At 48.0% G+C, this 25,295-nt stretch overlaps 1 protein-coding gene across 1 annotated transcript in view; it reads right to left on the bottom strand.

Annotated features, from left to right (window-relative positions):
• LOC144163361 (uncharacterized) overlaps nucleotides 1–15,892 on the bottom strand; it is a 60,672-nt gene extending 44,780 nt beyond the window's left edge. Inside the window, exon 1 of the mRNA XM_077694314.1 lies at nucleotides 15,520–15,892. The gene's annotated coding sequence lies outside the window, so the exon portion shown is untranslated. The remainder of the gene's footprint in view (nucleotides 1–15,519) is intronic.
• Between the last annotated feature and the right edge of the window lie 9,403 nt (nucleotides 15,893–25,295).

Genomic DNA, 25,295 nt, shown 5'->3' with positions numbered 1-25,295 from the left:
CACATTTGATGACGTGAACAATGGCGTCATAGGAGCCGGTCCATGAAACAGATACTTAGTATGTCGACTCCATATAGCACCCACACGCGGGAGTCAGACAGGAACCGAAACTCGTGCCGAAACCGAGACGGCGGCCATTTTAAAAATACTAGTAAAACCTAGTGCACCCGCAGCCCCAGTCATGGAATCGCCTGATCCGGAGAACAAAACTCTCGCCAAGGAGCTAGGGCTTGCATTTAACAACCTCACACCACTTGAACGCTCAATGCTTCTAAGTGCACGAGCGGCAGGAGTTCTGGGATACGCGGTGGACGGGAAAGCGACCATTCCGCGATAGCCACAACAGACGAACGCCCTGCCGTCGGCACCGCTGCCTCGTCAGCCCCGTCGCGACGGACGAATACAGACTGGTACGTATGTGCCGTATTTTTATTACGGTTAATAATAGTTCAATTTCAGTAGCAGTATCGCTTATGCCAGTTGGCCGGTGTCGTGTATGGAAAGCCGTTCACGCGAGCTCTCTGCTTCGACCAGAAAGATACGAGCGTCAATGCGCGGTGTGTCCGGCATTTTGTTCCCCCAAGGTCAGAGCGCTTTGACGAAGTCGGCGACGAGCGCCAGCATGTCCCAGGAGTGAGCTAACGTAAGGGTTCCTGCCGTAATCACTTCCTCGGAAATGAAGCGAGCACACTCGTACTTCCTTTAGCTCTCTTTCTCCTCCGTCTGCAAAGTTCACGAAATGTAGCCACTTGCTTCGCCGAGGTTCGTCGTTGGGCAGCACATGAAAGGAGATCTCCTCACCGGCGGGGATGTCGCACTCCCTCGACGATTTGCCCGTACTACGCATTTCAAAACGTAGCAACGAAATTTCATTGTAAAGTACTCGAACAAACTGAAGTTTTCAGTGGTTGTAAACTGGAAACGAGCTCCTAACAATAGCAGCAAGCCAACACTATTCCGAAACTGCGACGACTGTCACTATCTCGTCGCTGCTTGCTGTTCCTTACTCCCCCCGTTTCTATTTTTACCTTTGCTGGTTGGCGATATGACGGCCAACCTCCTGTGAAGGGATTACGATACGAAGCAAGGTCGCGGCTGTGCGTGCTGGAACGGTTCGTTGGCCCCGAAGAGCCTCGAACCCGAAAATTCGTGTGCGCGACGGTGGCGACGGCGAGATGTCGAGTTCGGCTGGCGGTAGTTTCGTACGCATTGGCGTACACAATTGCGTGTTTATTCGGAACTTCAACCGTTTACTCCACCGTTCTTAGTGTCATAAAAGGAATGTGCAGTATGTTTAACGGGCATATAGCTCACTATGCAAACTGGTAAGCCCTGCCTATTGCGTTTGATTTTGCCGGCCTCCGCCAATCGCAGAGCATTCTCGAGTGACATCATAGGTTCTGTTGCGGAAAATGAGCTGGTGGGTCGCATGGTCATTTCCTTTTTTCCTAATTATGTAGCTTATTTGAGCGAAGTTTGCGTTATAAGTGGTGCCGTTATGGTTCTAACGAGGCAACCTTTCGAATGAACCAAACTTGTGTTTTCTCTTCATGGCTCCTTTAAGGATGTGGCCATGCTCTGCTAGGCGTTCAAAAACTATCCGCAGATGGTGCAGATGCTCAGATAACGACGAACTGGCGACAAGAACGTGATCTATGTAGGCGAAAACAAAAGGCAAGCCACGGAGGACGACATCTATGAAACGTTGAAAAGTCTGAGCTGCATTGCGCAACCCGAAAGGCATCCGGGTGAATTCGAAAAGGCCGGATGGTGTAATGATGGCAGTTTTCTTGACGTCAACCGGGCCGGGGCTACAGGGATTTGGTGGTAGGCTTTTTGGAGGTCAAGCTTTGAAAATATGGTACATCCGCTGAGGTTATTGGTGAAGTCCTGTATATTAGGTAGGGGGTACCTGTCGGGTACAGTGGCCACGTTCAAGGAGCGGTAATCACCGCAGGGTCTCCAGTCACCAGATTTCTTCGGGACCATGTGTAATGACGAGGACCAGTTGCTCGAGGACGGGCGAGCGATGCCGATCTCGACCATGTGATGAAATTCCTGCTCCGCGATTTTATGTTTCTCCGGAGCCAGGCGACGCGCCACGGCATGAGTAGGGGGACCGGTTGTAACGATCTGATGAACGACGTCATGCTTCACTGGCTTTGTCCAGTCAGGAGGTGCATTCAAGGAAGGAAACTCATTCAGCACCTCCCGGTACGGAGAAGGTAGGTCGCAAAGTAGCGTAAAGGCGAACGGGTAGGCGGTAGACGATCGGCTTGTGGCAGAAAGGCCGGTTGCGGCGTCCAGGATTATTTTTCGGGCCATGTCAACCAGGAGGCCGAAGTTCGAAAGGAAATTGGCTCATAGAATGGCGTGACTCACGTTGGATGCGAGGAAAATCCAGCGGAACGCACGGCGTAGGCCGATGTTTACCATAAGGGATTTTTTCCTGTACACGGGGATGCTGGACTTGTTAATAGCTTGGAGATGGCACAGTGGTGGTTGAGTGCGGTCGTAGGAATTAGCGGGGGGCACACTCACTTCAGCACCAGTGTCAACAAGAAAACGCTGACCACTCGTTGCGTCTGTGATGTAGAAGAGGCGGCTGTCGCTGGCTGGAGAATCGGTCGCCGCCGCTAACGATCCCTCGTCGCGTTTTCCGACCAGCCACAAGGACGGATGCAACGTTGCGCCGCTGCAGCGAAGCGGCGATGGTACGCGGCACACCAAAATTGTACAAGTGTGTAAGGCAAAGTACGCGGGCCTTTCTCGCTCTGAAAGAGACAGCGGGCTATTAAAGTTCGAGTGATGCCACGGTGCCTGTTGCTCTTGTACATGCCATTCATCGGACTACGAAGTCTAGAAACTAAAGCAACTTTCTGAGTAGTGCGGGCATACTGACGCCTCAAGGCGTCGAGGACGTCTCACTCACCGCCATGGAAGTGGTGCGACCGGTTGCTCGGCGAAAGGGCAGCCGAAGGGTAGCCGATGTTCCAGAAGCGGGGCCTTCGTCCACACGCGTAGCCAGGATTTTTGTTCGGGGGGGGGGCCAAGGTTGTTCTCCGCCCCCCCCCCCCCTAAAAAAGAAAGCGCGGTAGTTTGCAAGCGCCCTTAAAGGCTATGAAGATAAAATACATGTTTGGTTCATTAAAAAGTCTCCCTTGTCCCGACAACAATGATACCACATTTATCGCAAACTTCAAAGGATTAATCGATATATTAAATTAAACGTTTGAAGCAATGACGAATCCCCGCCCACTTTCCGGCGGCTATTTCACCATGACAGTTCAGGATCTTGTTTGTACGATAGGCGCCCAACAACCGCCAAGGAACAAAATTGCGCCATTGTAGAGGGGCCTCCATTGATCTTATCATTTGAATTCTAACGTGCAGTTAACCCACTCATAACTACGTTTTAGTGCTAGCCTATATATATACCACTCCTGCCGATATCACTTCACTGCAGCGCTAAATTTGAAAATTTTTGACATTTGTTGCATTGCTTCGGTTGAAAAAACGCCTTTGATTGGAATGGAGCTGTGCGAGTAACCAAAGGCTAGTTGCTATTCAATTGAACAAGGTTGTATTTTGTCTTTAAAAGGACCTTTAAGGTTCTCTAATGATTTTGGTGTTTATTATGATTGTATTTTTGCCAGCTGAAGTTGTAAACTAGGCGGAAATCCGCAGACGGCGTGATACAAATCTCTGCCCGTGATACGGGACGTACATTGCACGCACGGGAACCTTGTGCAGGCATTGCATTAAAGGGACATAGTTTCTTGCAATTACTTACTTTATTTCAACACGTAAAGTATGAGTTTGACATCCGCAATAAAATGACGTAGGCCGTAAGAATTAGATTTTTTATTTAGTTGTTTTTGTTCACAATGCAAAATAAAATGTTTGGCATTCAACGCCCGTACAGTAGCGGCCAGTGTAAGGCCAATGGAGCTCATTCTGTGCAGTATACATCGAATCTATGCGCTTGCGTTATGTGTAGCGCAGGTCTCATCTTAAAAAAACGAGAGGCTATGAATTACGCATACAAGAAGCGTTATATATCTAGCAATAATTTTAACAAATATCAACCCTAAACACACAGACATCACGCGCAATAACAGCGCTGTTAACGGCGAAAATTACACGAACAAGGCAGGATTAGTCCTCATGCAAAGCGGAATAATTCAGCCATCGGTATTTGTTAAGTCATGCCAGTTTAAATTTGCGCATCTGTTTTGCGTCTCAGCGCAGTCCATTTCGTAGCTTCTATCAGGTCTCCGGGCGGACAGGAAGAGCTTGTGCTTTGTAAATTAATGGATCTGGTTTACATTTCGGCTCAGCCCAAATGTAGAGTCTGCTGTAATGAGCATGAGCTTGGTGTAGTTGAATTATTACCTGTCAAGTTTTCAATGCTTAGTGCATAAATGCCCTATAGTATCCTGAAGGCGTGTACTATCCAGTAACTTCAGCTCCAGTTAGTTACCACTCCATTTAGTTACCACTCCAGCCACTCCATTTAGTTACCACTCCCAGATGAGGTAGAGCAAGTCACTGCAAAGTTCACCATTCGATGCTGTATCCAACTTTATATTTAGCAAGAAGAAATAGTAACGCAAAGACGACGATGTCTGACCATACTCTTGCGGTTAGGCATGTTCTGTGCAATCTGTGCAAAATATTGCTGTTTTGAATTTTGTCGTGAGATCTGAGGAAAGAGTTATAATGCGGTCCTACCATTTTGGTTTCAAACTTTAATGAAAGGACATAGTTTTGTAGCTGGGGCGTGCACTGCCATTTTTCAGCCGAGTACACACTGCCGGTTTTAAAGCTAAACGATAAAAATATCAGTGCATGAGCATGGGCGGCTCTGGAATGTATAGGGCGCACAGGAGTTTTGTTGTTTTCATTCGAGACGCGGGAAATGGAAATTATGTTGGGAATCCCCTTGTTCCACAAGAAAACGGAGGATTGGGCAGCTGTGCAGAGCCAGCATGACCTTCGGGCATGGTGTGATGCCCGAAACAAGTCAGCATTTTGTTTCCCGGAGTGCACCAAGAAAACATGCGTATTGGCATGGCCCCGCATACAGAAAGCCCAAAGACTACCATGCTTCAGCATGAAGCGGACAGTAATGACACAGTTAAACTATTTCCTTGGTTGACAGCGACCGTGATGTTGAAATTGAAGCATGGTTTCGGGCTACGACAGGATATATTGGCTAAAACTTCCCAAGTTGTTTACCGTGATAATTCCTCGGTCATTTCGGTTACTTAAGAAATCCTGACGATTGCTCAAAATGTCCTACATGCAACATTTTTAGAATGTATACGTAGCAGTTGTGGATTCAGGAAGAAAGACAGTTGTGGATTCAGGAAGAAAGACAACAGCGCGCACCCGTATGTGGGAGGGGGGAGGTGGAGGGGAGGAGGAGGGCGGAGGTGTGCTGGTGCTCTTGAGAGGGCCTGCGGTCTGTAGCCCGTTTATTTAATTAGGAAATTCTGTTGTCTTGCACGACCGATTGAGCCTTGAAAGAACGATACTCCTGCGTCTACAGAACCAGAACTTCAAAGAAGGCCAGGAAGAGTTAAAGGAAAATTCTACCAGAAAGGCACGTTCGTTTCTTCGCCACCAGTACGAAGGTCCTTCACTTGCGCTTTGCACGCTGCTATGGGTTTAAAATTGGGTGTAGCAGTGGATGCACGCGTAGATATGAAACGCGGTAACAAAAGTCCCGCTAACGCGCACACAATGCGACAGCGGCTACCTCACATGGAGTTTCCTCCCAGTAAAAGCAAACTATTAAAACTGCAGCCAGAACAAATAAATTTTTCACCCTCTCCAACTTCGTGCATAATAAAATATTTAGGCGTTTACAGGAGTTGAATATACGTTTTCCCTCATTAAAATCACCTATCCGCTCCACCGTGGGCGCTTTCAACGACCAATTCAAACGTAAATACTGCATTCGAAATAAAACGAGATACACATTTCTAGCTCGCAGACGCAAGGTACTGTGGCATCGTGTAAATATAAGGAAATCATTATTTAAATATCAAAGAATGCATAACTGATTTGCACTGCACAACTTAACGTACAATGAAACCTCCATCGCCAAAATACATTATCATGCAAGGATTAATAACTGGAAGAAAATGACTTACAATTCGAGGCCTCTTTTGGGTGTTGGCACATGGAACATGAGCTTCTCAAAACCAGGGGCGCTTCTATACTCGCGGCATGTTGCCGTTATGTTTCAGGCCCGTGAATATACACTGCTCTGGGCAGCCGCCGTCCAGGGAAAAAGCGGCCGTGGACGCAATGGAGGGGCTTTAGTTGTGATCGAGGTAGAATATGGCCATCTGATTGTTGTTACTGTCGCGACGCCGTCCGCCTGTGGCAGGGCTGGTGACCATCGTGCCTTCACATTTAGGATAAAGTCTGGGACTAGCTCGGGGAGCCGCAGCGCGCCATTTTTGTCGACCCGCTGTTCTCCAGTTTCCTATAGGTTAGGGGAGAATACCACCGAACAAAGCTGCCTAATCCCAGGGGTGAAATTGATTGTCGCAACATCGCCATCGGAAGGGGACACTCAGTGCGCGCAATCTAAGCCCACTCCAACAATACCCTCCCGTGCTCGACAAAAACGTAAAAAAGGAAGAACGAAGGGCTGACGCGAGGAAGAGGGGCCTTCTTCCGCCCTCTGCTCGCGCACGACATTGATCCAGCTAAACTGTATGTTTCATCCATTACGTAGCCCCATCGCATTCTTCAGTTACCTTGCACGAGTCCCACTGCCGCTTGATCTCCCCCTTTCTAGGAGATGGAGCAGCCGTGGTCAGACACCGCCGCTTGCACGTTGTTCTGCTTAACATACAAAGATCGACTGTTCCCTTTCGGGCCTGCATTGTACCAGTCTTCAACCATCAAAGGCCGGCGTCAATCTCCTCTGCTGAGAACGACTCAGACGGCCAATTATTCTCTGTGTTGCCACATGTCTCGCCCAAAGGGACACAACGCATGCCTTTGGCGTCCCCTGCGCTGAGCTTACCCAAAGGCGTAGTGGCTTTCGGGGCTGCCCCCTCCGCAATCATCCCTCACAGGGCCGTACCCAGAGGGGGGGGTTGGGGGTTCAAACCCCTCCCGAAATCTTTTCCAGGCAGCACGTAAACAATACTTACTGTTGCTTTCAGCAAAACTACCCCCTTCCCAAAATTGATACCCCCCCCCCCCGAAAAAAAATTCTGGGTACGGCCCTGATCCCTCAGCGCTTCGTTTTGTCACGGCCGGACCCGACTCCCTTTCCAAAGCAGCGCGAAAAAAAGAGTCGAGTCCGGCCGTGGTTTTGTGTAAACACCCTTGGGTAGGGCAGACATTGAGTCGTGAATGCTTCTATTAGTGGCACTTTCAAAGGATATGCAGCTTTGTTCACAGGTGACGTACCAGGCATACAGGCAGCACGGCGACGGCCGGAAAAATTTCGGGGGGGGGGGGGGGGCTGAAGCCCGGTCAGCCCCCCCCCCCCCCCCCCCCCCCCAAAAAAAAAATGAGCTTTTTGCGCAGGAAAAAGTACATGCCAGAATCGAAGCTAACAGGGCAGGCGCCTGGTCTCGGAAACGTATGCATGAATGGCTGCAGCCACCCCTCGGTAACAATATCCCAGTGACGTAGCCCCAAAAGATAGTAGTACGGGCATGGAAACAGGAAGAAAAATTCGTCGCAATGGCGTGGCAAGGCATCATTGAAAAACCACGGCAATGCAAGAGGAAGTGCTCTAAAGTCTCCTGTTCACCGCAGACAGCACATAGTGAGGAGGAGGCGAGACCAGCCAGGTGCATATAAAAGTTGATTTGGGAGACTCGACATCTAAAGCTAGTTAATGTGACGTCGCATTGACGAGATTCGCGAAAACGGAAATTCCAATCATGTTTTAAATGGACATAATCTTCAAAATTAGTGACGATCCCTTCCTGCACTCTTCCTAGGCGTTGATTAGGTACGAAACCTTGCTCCTGCTACAATAAAGGAAATAGGTCATAGGTCAACCGGAGGGCCATCCAACGACGATCGCGTCAAGGAATCAGCCTGTTCATTAGGTAGTAAACCTTTATGCCCTGGAATCCAAATGAAGCAGATGTCCTGCAAATGGGTCTCCTGCGCTGCACGCTGTGTTCGTGGCGCTCGTGGTGCCAGAGCTATGGCTCACACCCGCTGAAGGGGATTGGCAAGGGAGAGGGCGCTAAACAAGGGAATGGACAACCTTATTGGGGTGATGGAGCCGAGTTTCCCGTCCTGAGCAACCCGAGTCAACGTCGAAGCCCGATTTTCAAACTGCTTAAGTCGCTTTGAGTCGGCTTCTTAACTCGAGGCGCCCATTGGAGGTTTGATTCACACAATGTTAAGCGTATTTTATCTTGATGCCCTTGACGTGCATTCACTTACCATCATTGTCGTCCTCTTGTGAAACCACTGAATAAAGTAGGCTTTCCTGCAGTGCTTTCCGTTTTCAAGCGCATTCAGTGAGCATATAAAGCTCCACTTGAAAAAGAGCAGTTGGCCATCAGTCAGTGATGGTTGCAGTCGGGATGATGCGTGGTATCTTGGGAGGAAGAGTTTAAACCGTGACTTTCGCTCCATCATACTGCTCTACAAAACCTCCATCTGCGGCGTACTACGCTACAATGTCTCTGTCCTGCAAGAGCTGCCACAAACAAGCAGAAAGAAGCTACATGCGGCAAGGAAGGAGCAACTGACTCCGTATCTGCCTCGGTCTTGCTAAGGGGTCGTCGTGTTTGCGCAATGTCGCTGAAGCCGGCTAACGGCTCTTGGGCGTGATTCGGCTCCAAGAAATCGCGCAGATACATCTGCGACATCGAATACACGCCACCTATAAACTAACGCGCATTAAACAAAATGGCAACTAAAGTTTCGGTCAAACCTTGAATACATCACATCCTTCCGTTCCTCCCCGAGCACAAATTATTTCCTGCCCTGGACCCTTTCGCCACTACACATTATATGGAACATTCCAGGAGTAAACAGAGGAGCATTTCAGGAACATTTACTGAGACTAGCAGGTTTTTGTTAACTTAAAATACGCGCGCGGTGGGTTTTCACGACGAAACAACCCAAGCAAGGAGGCGAGATCAAGCACTCCAACGAAACATCTTGTCTGTAGCTGTTCGAAGGACATAAACGATGCCTACAAATGGCGCACGAATCTCACCTCGGGAAACTAAAATGCGCTGAGTAAATCTCCACTGCATTAATCACGGGAGGCGAGAAGGGGGTGGGGAAGAACGAGATGTGCGGGAAGTGGAGAAGAGACGGTGATTCATGGCAGTTACGAGACGCGTCTGTTGACGGCATTTGCAGCAAAGCAGCCAGATTCGCTCCAACCAGCATTTCTCCTTTCACCGGGTTTAGGATTTGTTGCGGTTGACAATTTAGCAGTGTATGCATTATCGAGCGCGCCTTCTCGGGAAGTACATCCCCTGCGGAGCGCGGTTGTTCCTTTCTAAGACTAATAAACCCTACAGATCTTTTGTGGCAGATGGAGACTTCTCGCGGCATTTACCTTCGGCGTTGCCGTGCTCAGTTGTGTCTCAAACTCGTCCAGCGGGTCCGCGTCACCGAAGAAGGTCCGGATTTCGGGGTCGTCCTGGTAGATGGAACGCGCCCGCTGACGCCGACGTCCCCCGCCGTCCGCCATCGCAGCGCTGGTCTCTGCCCGGGTACGACTTCTCGAGTGATCCGTGATGATGATGATAATAACTTTATTTTGCCCAAAACTGGGTGAAACGAGGAATGGGAAGTGGGAGCCTTCCTGAATTCCTCCCCCTCAGATGGCGGCCTGCAGCCCTTGGGCGCGAGCGGCATCTTCGGCCACTTGGACGACCTTGACATGTATTTCGGGGTCGGAGCAAAGCAAACAGGTCTCCCACTGCTCCGCACTGGTGATTCGTAAGCATGCTCGTGTTTCCGCCAAGGCACAGGGTGCAACCAGATGCACGCGGCTTGAGGGCGAACGCTGGCTGGTTGGTTGGTTGGTTGGATCCGTAAGTCATGGCGCATACCCACGCGGGGTATTGGCAAGAAGCTGCCTGTAATGATTAGGCTGTGACCCGGTTTATTTTGGAGAGAGAAATAAAAAGTGACCTACGAGAAAAAGATTGAGTGAACAAAAATAAATCTTTGAATAGAACAGGATTGTCAGGAAAAAATTTACACCATCTTCCCGTGGGGAACCCTGATGAGGATGCGAAGCACCATGGGGGTTCCGTGAGGTTCCATTTTGTTGCCGTTATGTTGAGTGATCTGGTGTTTCGTAGCGCCAGAGGGAATTCCACGTCCGGGTCCCCACCGGTGGCAAAGGCACGCAAGTACTCTTGTGTTACGGTGAGTAGGCGGTGGTTCTCGAGGCGCCGAAACTCGTCCATCGTGTTCTTGTCGATGTTGTCGTCTCTGTGGTAGAATCGGTAGTCTCCGTCAGCGTTGGTGAGGTAAAGGTTGTTGACGTTGGTGCACCGGCTGAGAGCGACGTACACGCCCTCCTCTTCGCAGCTTTGTCTTCTTCTCCTTCTTCTTCAGCGGTTCCCCTGCGGGAAGATGACGACGGTGGTTGAACGCGAAGCTATCTCGTGATGGATTATTTGGTTCGCCAATCCCTAGGGGCATCCTGCCACAATCATCATCAGAGGCGCTGCGGACGGGGCACGGACGCGGGACATCCCCCCGAGCAAGAGATGCTTCTCATCTAAAAAATTACGAATGAAGACGTAGCTGTCTAGCAAGGGCATCCGGCCTGTCGCCGCAACAAAGGAGTGAAATGCGATCACAACATCTCTGTGGCAATATCCTAGGACGGAAGCACCCAGGGAAACAATAACGGTTAAAGATGACTGGAGATTCATCCGATTAAACGTGTATTCAAGGTGCCTGCGTCGCATCGAGGAAAAGCTGCGGCAATTTAAAAGAAAGTGTTTTATAGTTTCGGGGGCCTTGCAGAAAGGGTATTGAGGAGATAAAGCCTGATCAGCTTTGTGTAGATAAACCCGCCGCGGTGGCTCAGTGGCTAATGCGTTGCGCTGCTGAGCATGAGGTCGCGGGTTATATTCCCGGCCGCGGCGGCCGCATTTCTGGTGGAGGCGAAAAGCAAAAACGCCCGTGTGTTCGAGATTTCGGTGCGCGATGAAGAGCCCCAGATGGTCAAAATTAATCCGGAGCCCTCCACTACGGCGCGCCTCCTCGCCTGCGTTGCGTCGGCGCGTTAAACCCTGCAATCAATCAAATCAATTTGTGTAGATAAAAATTTAAAGGGGGAATTCTGCTGCGAAATTTTGTGATTGCTACCTCATGTTTACGAGATTAAGTGAGATACGTGAATATAGTCGGAGCATGAACGAAGGGCATCCTGCCGATTAATTTGTAAAACTTGAAGGCGCCTGAACCTCACCCAAACAAAAAACTATCAATTGGGCAATTCACGACGGCAGGCCCCCCAAGAGCCAAATTGGCTAATTGGTCTGCCAGTTCATTGAAGATTATCCCTGCGTGACCAGGGACACCCTAACCGGATCTCGCGAAGCTGGTAAGAAACGAATGAACGAAATGACCAGAATAGGGAAGAATCTTCAATGACGCTACTACTTCTTCCTCTGCTCCTTATTCTTCTTATTATTGATTATTATTATTATTATATTATTATTATTCACTGATTTATTATTATTAGCTAGAAATTCCCAAGCATATATAACCATCGTTTCGCTAAAATTGACTCTAAATATCGTTCTAACATCGTTGAGCTTTGTCACTGCCATCACTTCGCTGCCGGTGAAATCACGGTGAACTCTTATTTCTTTTCAAGCTCAGCGGAGTTTGGGTTTGGGCTATAGTTGGTATTGGTAATCTATGACTTCGTGTAACGAAAAAATGGACAAGGACAGAAGGAGGCGACTTCCAACTGAGCTTTATTAAATTATTAAAAATATGCGCGAATTTAAACACGAAAGCGGGACTTTATCGTAAACAAACAAAGAAAAGAACAGACAGAAGATGAAATTTCCCCCCCCCCCCTTCTAGGTAGCCAATCTCTACATCTTACAATGCCACGGACGGTGCCCCAGACGCGTGCTGTTTCGGCCGCCTCAATTATTTCCCCAGTCTTCTGGTTGGCATGTCGAGCAATGACAGCACAGCTCTCAAAGAGGGGCGTACGACCGCAATTCCGGCAATTAACGCCCAAGTGGCCCTTGACAACCTTATGAACGTTGTAGTCGTGCTCACGGAGCCGGTCGTTCAGGCAACGACCTGTTTGCCCAACATATACTTTGCGCCACTTGAGGGAATGGCGTACGCAACGTTTCCGACGCATGAGGCGAACAGCTTTTTGTGGTTCTTGTCACACACAGGCTGCCGAGGAGCTGCGCGGTCATTTATGCGGCACAGGCTTAACGATTTCCGCTTAACGAAGGTAGTGCCAACTGCTCCCTCCTCCTGCGTCGTCCTCCTCATCTTTTACTCTCTCCCCACCCACGGCACCGCGTGCCCTTTAACTGCGTGGCGGTGCCGCCGTCTTTGTTGACCTCTTCAGAGCAGACGCCCTCGCAACACTGTGGGCCTGCTCACTGCAGACTATGTTTCTTGCAGTTTTCTCTTGTTTTTGCATTCCATAGCCCGTCCACAAGCAATATAACATACATAGTGTTCGAACAACTAATTTCGGCAGTTAATTGCTTATGCAATACTTATTGTAGCGAATGTGGTCGCATACAGCCGTTATTAATGGAGGCAGGGACACACAGTTGTTTTGTACCATGGGATACATTCTGGCATATTTGTACATTGCACTAACATAGGTATACATCCGAAACAAATCCAAAAGACAAACCACATCACAATGATTAAAAAGAGAAGACAATAAGGTGTGTGAACCGGTGCCACCAAATGAATATTTTATTGGAACAAACATCCGTAATGACGTCGTGCAGGTGGCTTGTGCTGCTGAGGTGGCTTCCTGTGAGAAGAAGTGCTGGGAGTGGCATTTGAGTTCAGTTTTTTTAGGGCAAAGTTTCTCCATTATCCGTTGCTAAAACTGACCCTTCGTGAAATGATCCCACTGAGAAGAAAAGTAATGTCATCACCTAGTCTGAGATACGCCACAAACACTTCGAAAGTATAGACAATAACGCATCGCAGAAGAGAGTTAGCGACCGTATACTATATAGCCTGGTCATATTCGTGTTCGCGGATCTGCTCAGCTAGTGCCGCATCCACGCTCAAATTGCTTACAATAAATGCGTTTTGCTAGTCAAAAATACAGTAATCCCTCGTTATAACGAACCCGCTTTACTCGAAATACCGCTTTATTCGAGATTTCTTCTGGCCCCAACCCTAATGCATGCATTTTAGACCGCATTACTCGAAGCCCACGAAGAGCTGGACCCGCTTAAAGCGAAGTCCATCGCCATCCTACATCGCCATCCTACTTCATAGAAACGGTCCAAAAGAGTGGTAGGGTGATCGAATCTTCTTCCTAGACATTCGCCAATAGCGTGGACGCGACGGTGCACGACCACCGACACTCGAACCGCAGAATTAGCAGTGTCGTCGACAGCAGGGCGAGGAAAAACTCTTGTTTTGCAAACTTCACTGCTGCACACCTCGGGAAAAAATGGCCCAGTGATCATGCAAGGCCCCTAGTGCAGAACCGGTCAGTTTTCGTGATTGAGTTGTGTACCCACAATGACCGGTTAATCGTTTTTTGAGCTCAACAAACACAACATCTGACTCCAGCCACGGCATTTGTGGCGCTTTCCAGCTCGAAACTCTCGCAGCGTTCAGTGACGCCCGCACCTGCCCCCTATAAAAGTGGTCGCTGCCTTCCCCTCCTCATGCGCTTAGCAGTCTTCGGATGCCAGTCACTGCTTGGGCCAATTGGAGCAGGGGTTGCTCGCGCCCGGCAAAAACGTGAAACAGCCAAAGCTCACTGCCTTTTTTGCACCTAAGTAAAGTTTTGCTTCACTGAATACATTGGGTTTTTATTCTTCGCACTTGTGGCGCAGTTGAATCTCAACTACTTTAGCTTTTCGAGTGGTCGCTTATATCAAAATACTGCTTATAGCAAATTTTTTCACGGTCCCGCTGACTTCGTTATAACGAGGGATTACTGTAGGTCTTCTGAGAGTATATTTGCCCAGTGTGTTTTGGTCGACATCGTAATGATTGGATACGCTACGCCGTTGTGAGCACGCACACAGCGAATGCACGATAACTTGTACAGCAAACGCTGGCCTTAAATTTTTTTTGCATAGCCGCAGTTTTTCTCTATATATAGCCTCAATATTGTTGGGAATGACCATCCCAGCGCCGCTCCCAGGTTGTGACTCGCATCCAGCTCGTCACCGACGTTGGGAATCGGCCATCCCGACGCTGTCTCCGCTGTAGGGACAGGGCCCTCTCACCGCCGACTCCACTGTTGCGACTGACCACCCGAGCGCAGTCACCGGTGTAGCGACGTTGCCTCGCTCCGTCCGCTATCGACGCGGCGCAGAGCAGAGCGAAGAAGTTCCCGAGCCGACGAAAACTTGAAGTAACATTTACATACAGTATGTACAGGGTAAGAAAACGTTACATGACTCGCACAAAGGCGACAGCACCCTTTCATACGGTGCCTCCGAAGAGACCGGTGCCGGAGAGAAGCCGCCGAGGAATGCCGACGATGAAGCCTCCGGGCTTCTTTTATACCCCGGGAAGTTCGTTGTGGCTCAGAGAAGTTCGAATAGCTCCAATCAAGGCTCTCGCTGCCTGAAGTTTGAATTCCGACGAATGGTAGCGAGGCGGTGAGTCAGCGGCGCCGCCAATGGGGACAGGGAGGGCGATGCCCCCGCCGTCTCCGTGACCTCGCCTCCAGACGTAGCGACAAGCCCTTATTTGGTCGTTCTGAGATGCGGGATTCGGCCGCGCCGCAGCGACGAAAGGGAAAGGCGTGACTCAGCCTCGCTGTCGGCGCGTCGCCTCGTGCAACGCATTTGGGCCAGGCGCTCTGGTACAACAATATGCGCCGCATCGACCAAGCACATACTCGCAGCAAATCGCACTAATGACATAACAACGGACTTATAATAAAACCCAGGTCGCTTACACACAAAACATGCCTTCACGCAACAAAGAGCTTACGCGCTTGCACTCGGGACACACACGCTACACAGTCGTCGACCAAAGCTGATGTCGACCAAAACAAGCGCGAATTCAGGTGAGCAATCATTGCAGCACGGCACCCTTACGACAACCGACTGGACATGCTACGCCGCTGATGATTATGCTGAGAAGTAAGCACGCACACACGGCCTCCGAACCAAAGCAAACACTACGACGTTACTCTCCGCTGCACGCACGTATTGCCTACTCAGAACAAAAGGTGGTCTACCGTTGCGGAGGGCATACGCATTTCTTCGTAAGTGACCACTCAAATTTAACGTGCGCAGAAATTAACTAAGCGAGAGCAAACATTCCAAAACTTACCTTGCAAAGAACAGCATCTCAGATGGTTGCTGCGGCATATAATTGGCTGCGCAGAATATTGCGCGGGCGTCCGGAAGGCGAAATTACGTTTGCGGCTTCCCCTACCCCCCTCACACAAACATAAACTTATATAGGAAACAAAGCATTGGTCAAGGGACCAACCTTAGGCCGGTGCCACGGAGCAAGAATAAAATAGGAGGGGAAACTGAGCTTCCTGGGACAGCCTGATAACGTCGACAAGCACTTGGCGAACGTCAAGTTTCGGGCATCTGGCGACAAGCGAAGGAAGTGCGCGGTCATCGCCGCGGCCGGCGCGCGTTCTGTTCGCGCCCGCCCAGTCCAACCCGGCCGCGGCATCCGAAACATTCCGTGGCCGAAGCGAGTGTCGCTCTTCTGCGCTTCCGTTGGCTGAAGAACCCGCTTTCACGATTAATTTTCTGACAAATTTAAACCAGCCGGTAAGAGCGAATAAAAGGGGCATTTTCTCTTAATGCGTAAGCAATCTTGCGCGAGCAGCAAGCCCAAAATACAAACCTGTAAACGCAAAAAAAAAAAAAAATATATATATATATAAAACCTGTAAACGCACGGCCTTATCTCGCATGCGATGCGCTCGAAGCCAGTGCACCGGCCATTTTATTGATTATGCGACAGTGGGCCTCTTCGATTTTCCACTTCTGGCTCCCCGCGGGCTGCCCGCGGGTAGTCCGAGGATTCCCCGAAGCCATAGGGATACACGGGAAAATCAAATGTTGGACTGCTTCTCGGGGAGTCCGCGGTGAGCCCGAGACTGTAAATCGAAGAGGCCCAGTGACTGAAAAGTGCCAGCATCACCGACGTTGCGGGACGATGACGCGCGCTACGTCCCGCGAGTTCCGTTCCCGCGTCGCGCAGCATCTCGAGCGCATAGTGTGGTTAAAGCCTGCCCGTCCAAATTTATGCAAACAAACTTTACTCCTTTCTGCGTCGCGTCTGCACCACGAAGCAACATGAAATGACACCGACGCGACATTTGTCAAACGAGGCGTGGATGCTTCCCTTGCTATCCGCTGGCGCCTAAGCCGGCTCTGAGGCTGCCCGATCAAACATGGCGTCGCACCGGCGGCGTCGTTAAAACGGTTCACACGGCCGCGACGAGGCAGAAAAAAAAAAAAAGACATATCTACCACGTGTCTTTTCCCCTGGCGAATGAAACAAACTTGCATTTCGTCTGCATGGCCCCTTTAAAGCATGACCGGTACCAGAGTCCTTCAATGCTTGAAGGACTCTGCCGGTACTTAGCCTTCCTGACCAGTTCATGTTTCATGCGCCTTCTTCTAGGGGCCTGCCCAAGAATCCTCGGTGTCCTTGTCAATCAGTTGCAACTGGTACACAAGGACTATGACCAGTTGCTACTTGTTTCGAAAATGTCTGGTCCCAGCTGCTAGTGGTTTGATGTTACTGGTCCCAGTAGTACTTACTGCTTTCCACATAGTGGTCCCAGTGCTACTGTTTTGCCCCTACTGGTTCCAGTATAGCTACTGGTTTGCTATTCAGTAGCTAGTTTCATCTGGAAATTGTTGAATCATCATAATCAACAAATATCTACGCCCACTGCAGGGCAAAGGACTCTCCCAAAAATCTCCGATTATCCCGGTCCTGCGCTGCGACCAATTGATCCTCGCAAACTTCATTTCATCTGCCCATCTAACTTTCTTCCGCCCACTGCCACGCTTGCCTTCTCTAAGGATCCACTCTGTTACCCTTAATGACCAACGGTTATCTTGCCTTCGCAAAACATGCCCTGCCCACGTCCATTTCTTCTTCTTAATTTCTACTAATGTTTCTAACACGCGTTTGTTCCCTTACCCACTCCGCTCTCTTCTTCTCTCTTAATGTTACACCTTACATTTTCCGTTCCACAATGCGCGCTGAGTAGTCTGCAATTTAAGTTGAACCCTCTTAGTGAGCCTCCAAGTTTCTGCCCCGTAGGTGAGTATCGGTCAGATGCAGCTGACATACGCTTTCTTCTTCAGGGACAATAGTACGGTGCCATTCATAATCTGAGAATGCCTGCTGAATGCACTCAACCCCATTCTTGTCCTCCTAATAATCTCTGCCTCATGGTTGGGATCTGGGGTCACAACTTGGGCCAGAGAGAGAGAGAGAGAAGTGATTGGATGGAAGAAAGGAAAGGAAAGTGCACTGGGGATATTATTGAGCTCAGTAGGGAGCTCACCTGCATACAACCCAGTGCGGTGGGGAGGGGAAGAGGGGATAAAAGACCTGGGAGGAGGCTAGGGGTGGAATAGAAAAGGTGTGAGAGAGAAAGACAGGAAGAAAGGAGAGAGAGAGAGAAAAAAAAAGAAAAGAGGGGGGGGGGGGGGGGCACTACATAAGCGACAGCGGCACAAGTGTTCGTTGAGCAGCCTCAGCTACAGGCGCTGGGTTAGTCCAGTGGCCTCGAGAAATGCCAGGAGGACAACTTGGGCCAAGTAGGTATATTCGCTTACCACTTCTACTGCCTCGCCACCTATCTCAAAGCGCTGTGCTGTCCCGAGGTTTTTGATCATTACTTTAGTTTTCTGCATATTAATTTTCAGGCCCATAGTTCTCTGTTTGTCCAGTGTGGTAAGCATGCATGCTTTGCAATTCGTCCCCCGAATTACTTAGCAAGGTAACGTCATTAGCAAGCCCTTACTAGTAACTACCACCTATTCCCAGTACAATGTTCTGAATACTTCTTGTAAACATGCTGTGAATAACATTGGAGATAGTGTTTCCTCAATTGTCCGACGCCCTTCCTTATAGGTATTTTACTGCTCTCCCTATGGAGGATGATGGTAGCTATAGACCCACTGTAGATATCCTCTAGTATTCTTACATAATGCTCGTCTACACCCTGGTTCCGTAATGCGTGAATGACTGCTGAGGTTTCGACCGAGTCAGATGCTTCCTCACAATCTATAAAGGCTATACAGTGTAGACCATTTATAACGTAACCGCTTATAGTGCGGGACCGGATATAACGCGGTTTTTTGTGACCACCGGTTTGCCTCCCATAGAACTCAATGCATAAGCATACCGCTTAAGATGCGGTTGGCCGAAGCACAATACCGTTTATAGTGCGGTTTTTCGGCGGGTCTGCTCATCGACCGGCGCAGCTGGGGCATCGTTTTAGGGTAGCAAAAGAAAAAAAGAAATGATGAAATCGGCCATCTGACGCAGCGCGCACCCCTTGCTCTCCTCTAACTTCGACACAGAAGCAAAAAATAGGCACCCTTTAGTTCGCGCGTACGTGATAACCACAGCTGTCCTTGCTTGATGCACCTCGGAAGATAGCGACCGGCTCCCCGTCCACGCGTGGCAAGTTGTTTCTATTAATCGCGAACCGCATGGCTCGTTTTCGCACACGAATTTTGCGCATCGGCGTTGCGCGTGCGTTTTTTGCATGCTCACGTCTACGATTCCGCGCTCGCGGTGGCTTCTTCGCGTGGCAGTGGGAGGAGCCTGACGACTTGCACCAATAGAAAGACGCGCACCTAATGGCGGGAGATTCAAAGCGCTCCGAGCCGGCTAGCTGCGCCAGAGGTGTTTAGACTAAAGTCCCTCGATCAGATGAAGGGACTTTAGTTTAGGCTTACCACCGCGGTATTTTTTGATGGGCGCTTTCACAAGCAGCGTGGATGGCAGTTTATATTCCACTTTGCGGTCACATTATCAGCTTTTTTCTTGCATGAGCGTCTTCGCTTGCGCCTCGTGCGGCATTTCAGCGAGCGGTTGGAAGTGGTCGCTGGAGCTGCCTGCACCGCTTCACGGCAAGTGCCGACGCCATGTTGCCGCCTCTTACCGCGCCGCACACATTACGTCAGTTGTATCCGCGCCGGCGTCGCCGCGCCTGCGGCGTGCGCTGCACGTTTTCGCGAGAAATCGCTCCATGCGGTTCACGCTTTAGAACGTTGTGCAGATAAGCCACCGCTCTTCCCGAACAAGCGAGCCGCACGAAGATTTCCACCACCAGTACGTTGCGCTGATAAGCAGCCGCCTTCGGCATCGTGAACACAAGGTGGGGTAAAAAAAAAAAAATCCCGCTGGCCTTTCTTATCATGTCCTGCGGCATCTTTATAGACGCAAAAAACGCAGCCATGGTCTTTTAAAACACAAACACAACGGAAGTTAAAGCCGCACTCGCCGTACGTAAGACCGCGCTTTTGCAATGTGTAAGACCCGGCAGCAGTGGCTGATGTTAAAAATAATACGAAATAAAAACTCTTCCTTCGTTTTTAGGCTCTGTGCGTTGGGGTGATAAAAAATTTAGGATGACTTGAGAGGTAGGTGGCGATTTGGTTGAACTCGCGCACGTTTTGGTTATAGTGCGGTACCGCTTATAGTGCGGATTTTTGCGGCTCCCGCGACATACGTTATAAGCGGTCTACACTGTATATAGGGGTTCAGTATGCTCCGCGCACTTCTCTATCACCTGATTGATCGTGTGAATATGGTCCATTGTTGAATATATAGCCTTTAGGAAACCCTGCTTGTTCTTTAGGTTGACTAAAATCTAAGGTGGCAGAAATTTTGTTAACGATTACCTTGGTAAGTACCTTGTAGACGACTGACAGTAAGCTGACCGGCCTGCAACTTTTCTTATGGATTAGGATGATGTTTGTGTTCTTACAAGATTCCGGTACACTCGCGGTCATTAGACACCGCGTGTACAGGTTTGCCAGTTTTACTAGTACAATTTGCTCACCATCCTTCAATTGTTCAATAACCAAGTTGAACTGGAACCATGATTCCAGTTCGACTCGGTTATTGGACAATTGAACAATATCCGGTGAAAAATATCCCTACTAGTTCTATATAGAACTAGTAGGGAGATTTTTCCCCTGAGATAACGGCGGTGCCTGCCAGTCACAATTAACAGAGCTTTAAGAAGCTTTATGGGCCATAAGTATAGTCTCTGAAAACTGGCACGCAACATCTGGTAGTCCGATTAAGTGCCCATGCCCAGCGACACTAAAAAATCTACCATCGATCCTTCCGAAAGGAAGTTGAGAAGCATGAAAGCGACAATTTTTCGCGCACTAAGTAAACGCATCTACGATCTAAATGTATACCGATACCTGGTTTATGAGATAAAGGTATACTATTGTACTCCTCCGTGATGCATGTATTGTCCTCGACCGGCTTTTGTCTTATCAAGAACCACTCCTTTTCCGCGACATTCAACAAAGCGTCTTAACACAATAGAAGGCCGATTTCACTCGTGTAGAGTCATCTTAGTGGGCAACTGTCGTGTACTTTGTTTTGGGATGCTTTTGAGAACAGAAGAGCGAGAACCGCTGCCTGTAATCACACTCTCTCCAAAGACGACTGTGCTTCACTGCAGTACAGGCAATGTGGGAAAGCCAGCCAACCTGAAAACCGGCTTCACCTCTAAACATAAACGCGTTGCTGGGAAGACATTTCTTCAGGAGCAATTTAAGCCATCTTATATAAAAAAAAATGAAGGCCCTAGGACGTTTTGCTATTTTTTTACGAGAGCTTTTCGGTTGGCCAACCAGTCTAAGGGAAATTGCATTAGTTTTTTGACAGGATGCTATCAGTCTTACTAAGAAAGCTTTCGCTGTAATAATTGCCCCATTCGCCCATAAAGCTGCTCCGGCTGTCGCCGATGCGCCCGGGCCCCATGGAAGGCCACGCTGAGAAATGCACGTTCTTGAAGGCCATCAATGGCAAGCGACATCACTGATCCATCCAACATGACTGCACCTGGCCGCCCCTCTGTAAACGGTGTACAAGTCCGCGAAGCCTTCCTCAACACTATCCCCCATTTTTTCCCCCCTTTTTGCCAAACCTTGCTGGTAATGCAAATTCGTGGATCCGCTGCACGACTCAGCACACGGGAAATGGGCCAATAGGAGTAGTTTCAACAGAGAGGCTTAAAAATGTGCCTTAAAATTCTTTTTCGAAGATCCTGCCCCATGTCCCTGAAGCGTAAGGTGCGCATTCGTGCCCAGAAAAACTTTTTTGCAAAGAATCTGCCATGCCAAGTGTCCCCATAAACGAGCGTGGCCTTTATACGTACCCGGAACAAAATTGTTTGTTCTCCAAATCATGTACTGCGATTTCAATGCACATGTAGAAATCCGGACCAGGCGATCCCCCAGTACGCTCTGCCTCGCATACATTCGGATGCTGGTTTCGGCCCTAATGCACTGGAGTTAAATTTAATTCATATTTTATTGTAGAGATGTTAAATTCAGACCTTCAGCCCCGGCAAAACGTTGGGAAGATAAAAATGTTCCCAAGCGCATCATGTTGTTATACAGAGGCATGCACACACTGCATACTACATATGCGTATGTGCATGAGAGAGAGAGAGAGAGAGAGAGAGAGAGAGAGAGAGAGAGAGAGAGAGAGAGAGAGAGAGAGAGAGAGAGAGAGAGAGAGAGAGAGAGAGAGTTTACGACCAGTCAGAGAAACAGAGCCGCAGTTGCTTGCACATAAACTATTCCACCGTTTGTCACAGCTGAGATGGAGGGACACTGTGCTGCTGATATGGCTCCTGTAATGTCGAGCCAATTTAAACGATGATGTGTGTGGTGGAAGGCAACCGATTTTGTGGCAAGCAGGGACAAGATGTCATTGTTCAAATCGAGGCCACATTATTACAAAAGTTCTTACATCAAGTGCATCAATGACACCACGTTTATTATAAACTAAAGCTTTGCGGAAACATTGTAACATTTTCAACTGGCCACACATCAACTGCAAGACATGACCTGGCAATCTCTGTAGAGGCCACACGTACTGCAAAGACAACATTAATGTACTGGTACAGGTTTTGCTCTAAAAAACTCTATAAATAAAAGAAAATCTTTCATGCACTTAGACAAGTGTACAGATCTATTCAGGAAGCACACAGCTACACTTGAGAATGACTCAAAATGAAAGGAACAGTTTTATTTGAAGCTTCAAAAGGACACTCAACCAACTTTGAGAGGAACAAAACCATAAATAACACAAATATGCAACCCAACAACATAAGTAACCAAAAAGCAATGTGCGCCCTCACCGCTATAACAAATAGAGGGCACAAGCGGAAACACGCACAAAATCTGTATGAAATAAGATCATGAGGAACTGCTTGTTTTGGTTCACAGTGCAATATTGGGGACAGAGCTGCGTAAACAGACCCACAAGTGCAAAATGTTTTGAATGAGATCCCGTGAAACTGGAAAAATCTTTGGTTGAGCAACACCTTCCCTGAAGGGAAGGGCATTTGTACCCGCACAGTTTGCAGTGGAGACTGCTCAAGTATGCGATTCATAAATATGTCCTGTCATATGAGAAGGGGAGTAATATGGCGACATCGAACACATACCACTGATAATGCCCTCTTGAGTTGAACATATGCTCAGGTTCTTTATCACACGAGCAAGGACGGCTGCAGAAAACTGCGAGATTGCACCTTCCGTAGAAGCCACTTCATCAGAAAGGGTTTGACAGAATCGAATAAATTTTTCAATTTGGTATCGAAATCTGGTTCAGATTATCTAGGCGCTGATTTACTCTTGTCATGCACAAGCAACAAGGAGCATCAAGGAAGTAATTTTAACGGTTGCACATCATCGGTGATGAATGAATGAATACATCTTTAATTTTGGGCGACAGAAATTTGATTTCTCCTGGACTGAATAAATTAACAGGAGGGAATTATGCATATCGTTTACATCTTGGGTAAATTTTTGGTCATTTGATTCTTTCTTCAACTGCCCCGTGTCTAACAGCGAGTAATAAATACATTTTCAGTTCTCTGCCTATCACTTTCAGCCATTCATATTTTCATTTGTTCTGAAATATTGTGAGCCGGAATGAATTATTCAAAAACGCATCCAATTCGGATAGACTTTAGCCATCCAGACCTCGACTTTGCTCTGCGAATGCACTCTTAGTGTTCGGTTGAAACTTGGGCTTTTGATTTGTTTTAAGCAGCCACAGGAATACATGAGGGCATCATAGCTATGAACAGCTATGTGTTAAAAGGAATTTCCGATTCCAGACGTCCGATTTCAGTCATTTTTCGAAGCTTACCTCACAGAATTCACAAGTGCATGGATACACTTGCTGCGGGACTGGAACACAATTCTCCCCTGTGCTGATTCATATAGGCCCATATTAATAAAATACATCATTGCCAATTGCATTTGAGCTACCAGATCACGCGAGCATGGCAATTCGGCAAGACAGACCTCCTCAAATGCATATTCTTTTTTTTTTTCCAAGGAATAGCTGCTCTTCTAAATGTAAAAGTCAAAACATTACCTTTTTCGAAAATGAATGAGAAGCCTCTCTATAATTCAGCCTCAGGATCTTGCAAAAGCTTCTACAGCGTCTCAACCAGCAAATTTTCGTGGGAATATCGTCTACAATCCCTGCAACAGCTGTGAAATTTAATTTTTTAGCTCCATATTTCACTTCATTCTGCAGATTATATTACGGAAAGATGTCCAAATTGAAGGTTAACTAGATGCAGGCAAGACCCAAGCAAACCTCTTCAGATCACTGCCCATAAAATGTGGGAAAACATTTGTCGGAAAAACACTTCGCAAAACTAGGAGCATGGCTTTGGAATATGCCAATCCCGCACTAGAGATATGGCCTTAGAGAAAAGAATGAAGAAAGAATCCAGCAAAAGATTATATAAGATGCCTCGAAGCCATGCTCACTCTACTACAAAGGCACATATGGGCACAAACACACACGTGAAAAGGCACAAACGCACCTTAAGCGAGCACCCATATAAAATGCGCAAAATGGCTACAAGCGCTCATTAGCAGTGAATCACACGCTTTGAGTCACGTGACTAGAGAGACTCACCCTGAAAACCCACGTAAAGGGAAGAAAAACAAAAGCACAAAGCAAAAAAAAAAAAAAAAAGCGAGCCACACACGAAAATTAAAAAAAAAATGAAATAAACACAACCAGGAGTAATGGAATGTAGGCACCGAGGTAGGCACTCGAGACAAAAGAAAACCAGTACAGACTTTGACTGCGACCAAACGACCTTAGGGGGGAACACAACAAACTAAATTGTTTGGTGCAAATACACTCGAAGATAACTGGGCAATAAGATTACGCAAACAATAATAAGAGTGCCGAAGAGGGGAGGAAATGGCGACATTTATCACATGTGAACTTTGTATAAACTAGCTGCTATGTTTCAGCTCTTGTCGGGAGAAAAACAACTTTGTAACGAGTTTTTTTTCCAAGTCTTACAAACATTGCAAAAGAAAACAAAGGTGTGCAAGGTTTGTTCAGTTAAAAAAAAGTTAATAAAAGCAAACAGAGAAAAGAGTTTTGTGCTGTGGCACAGATCGTGAAGGCAGCTGCAAAATTCCCACCACCTTAAATTTGACATAAAAATTGTTGAGAAAAATGGTAACTTGCCACCTCAGGAAAACTTGTTTGGCCTAACTTAACGCAAAAAAAGAGGGATTAAAGGATTTTAAAGCTTATAGCTATAGGAATTAAATACACCCAACCATACGAGGTCTGAGCTGTTAAAAATAAAAGGAAAATAATGCACTTACGTGCGATATACTCTCACACCAAGCAAATAAATAATTAACACTGTTAATTTCAGCTTCGTAACACACTTATTTTTGTACTTTACCACAGAATGCAACATCAAAAAGTACCTCACAGAAAGTAAGAATATTATCAGAGAAAAAATTTTTTCCACTGCAAAAGCTTAACTGAAAGAAAGAAAGAAAAAAAAAAAGCCGAAC

Source organism: Haemaphysalis longicornis, unplaced genomic scaffold, assembly GCF_048455015.1.
Source record: "Haemaphysalis longicornis isolate Haplotype H1 unplaced genomic scaffold, Haemaphysalis longicornis Haplotype H1 scaffold_12, whole genome shotgun sequence".
Lineage (NCBI taxonomy): Eukaryota > Metazoa > Arthropoda > Arachnida > Ixodida > Ixodidae > Haemaphysalis > Haemaphysalis longicornis.
Note: the sequence above shows the minus strand (reverse complement) of the source record. Positions and strands in the feature narration are given on the sequence as shown.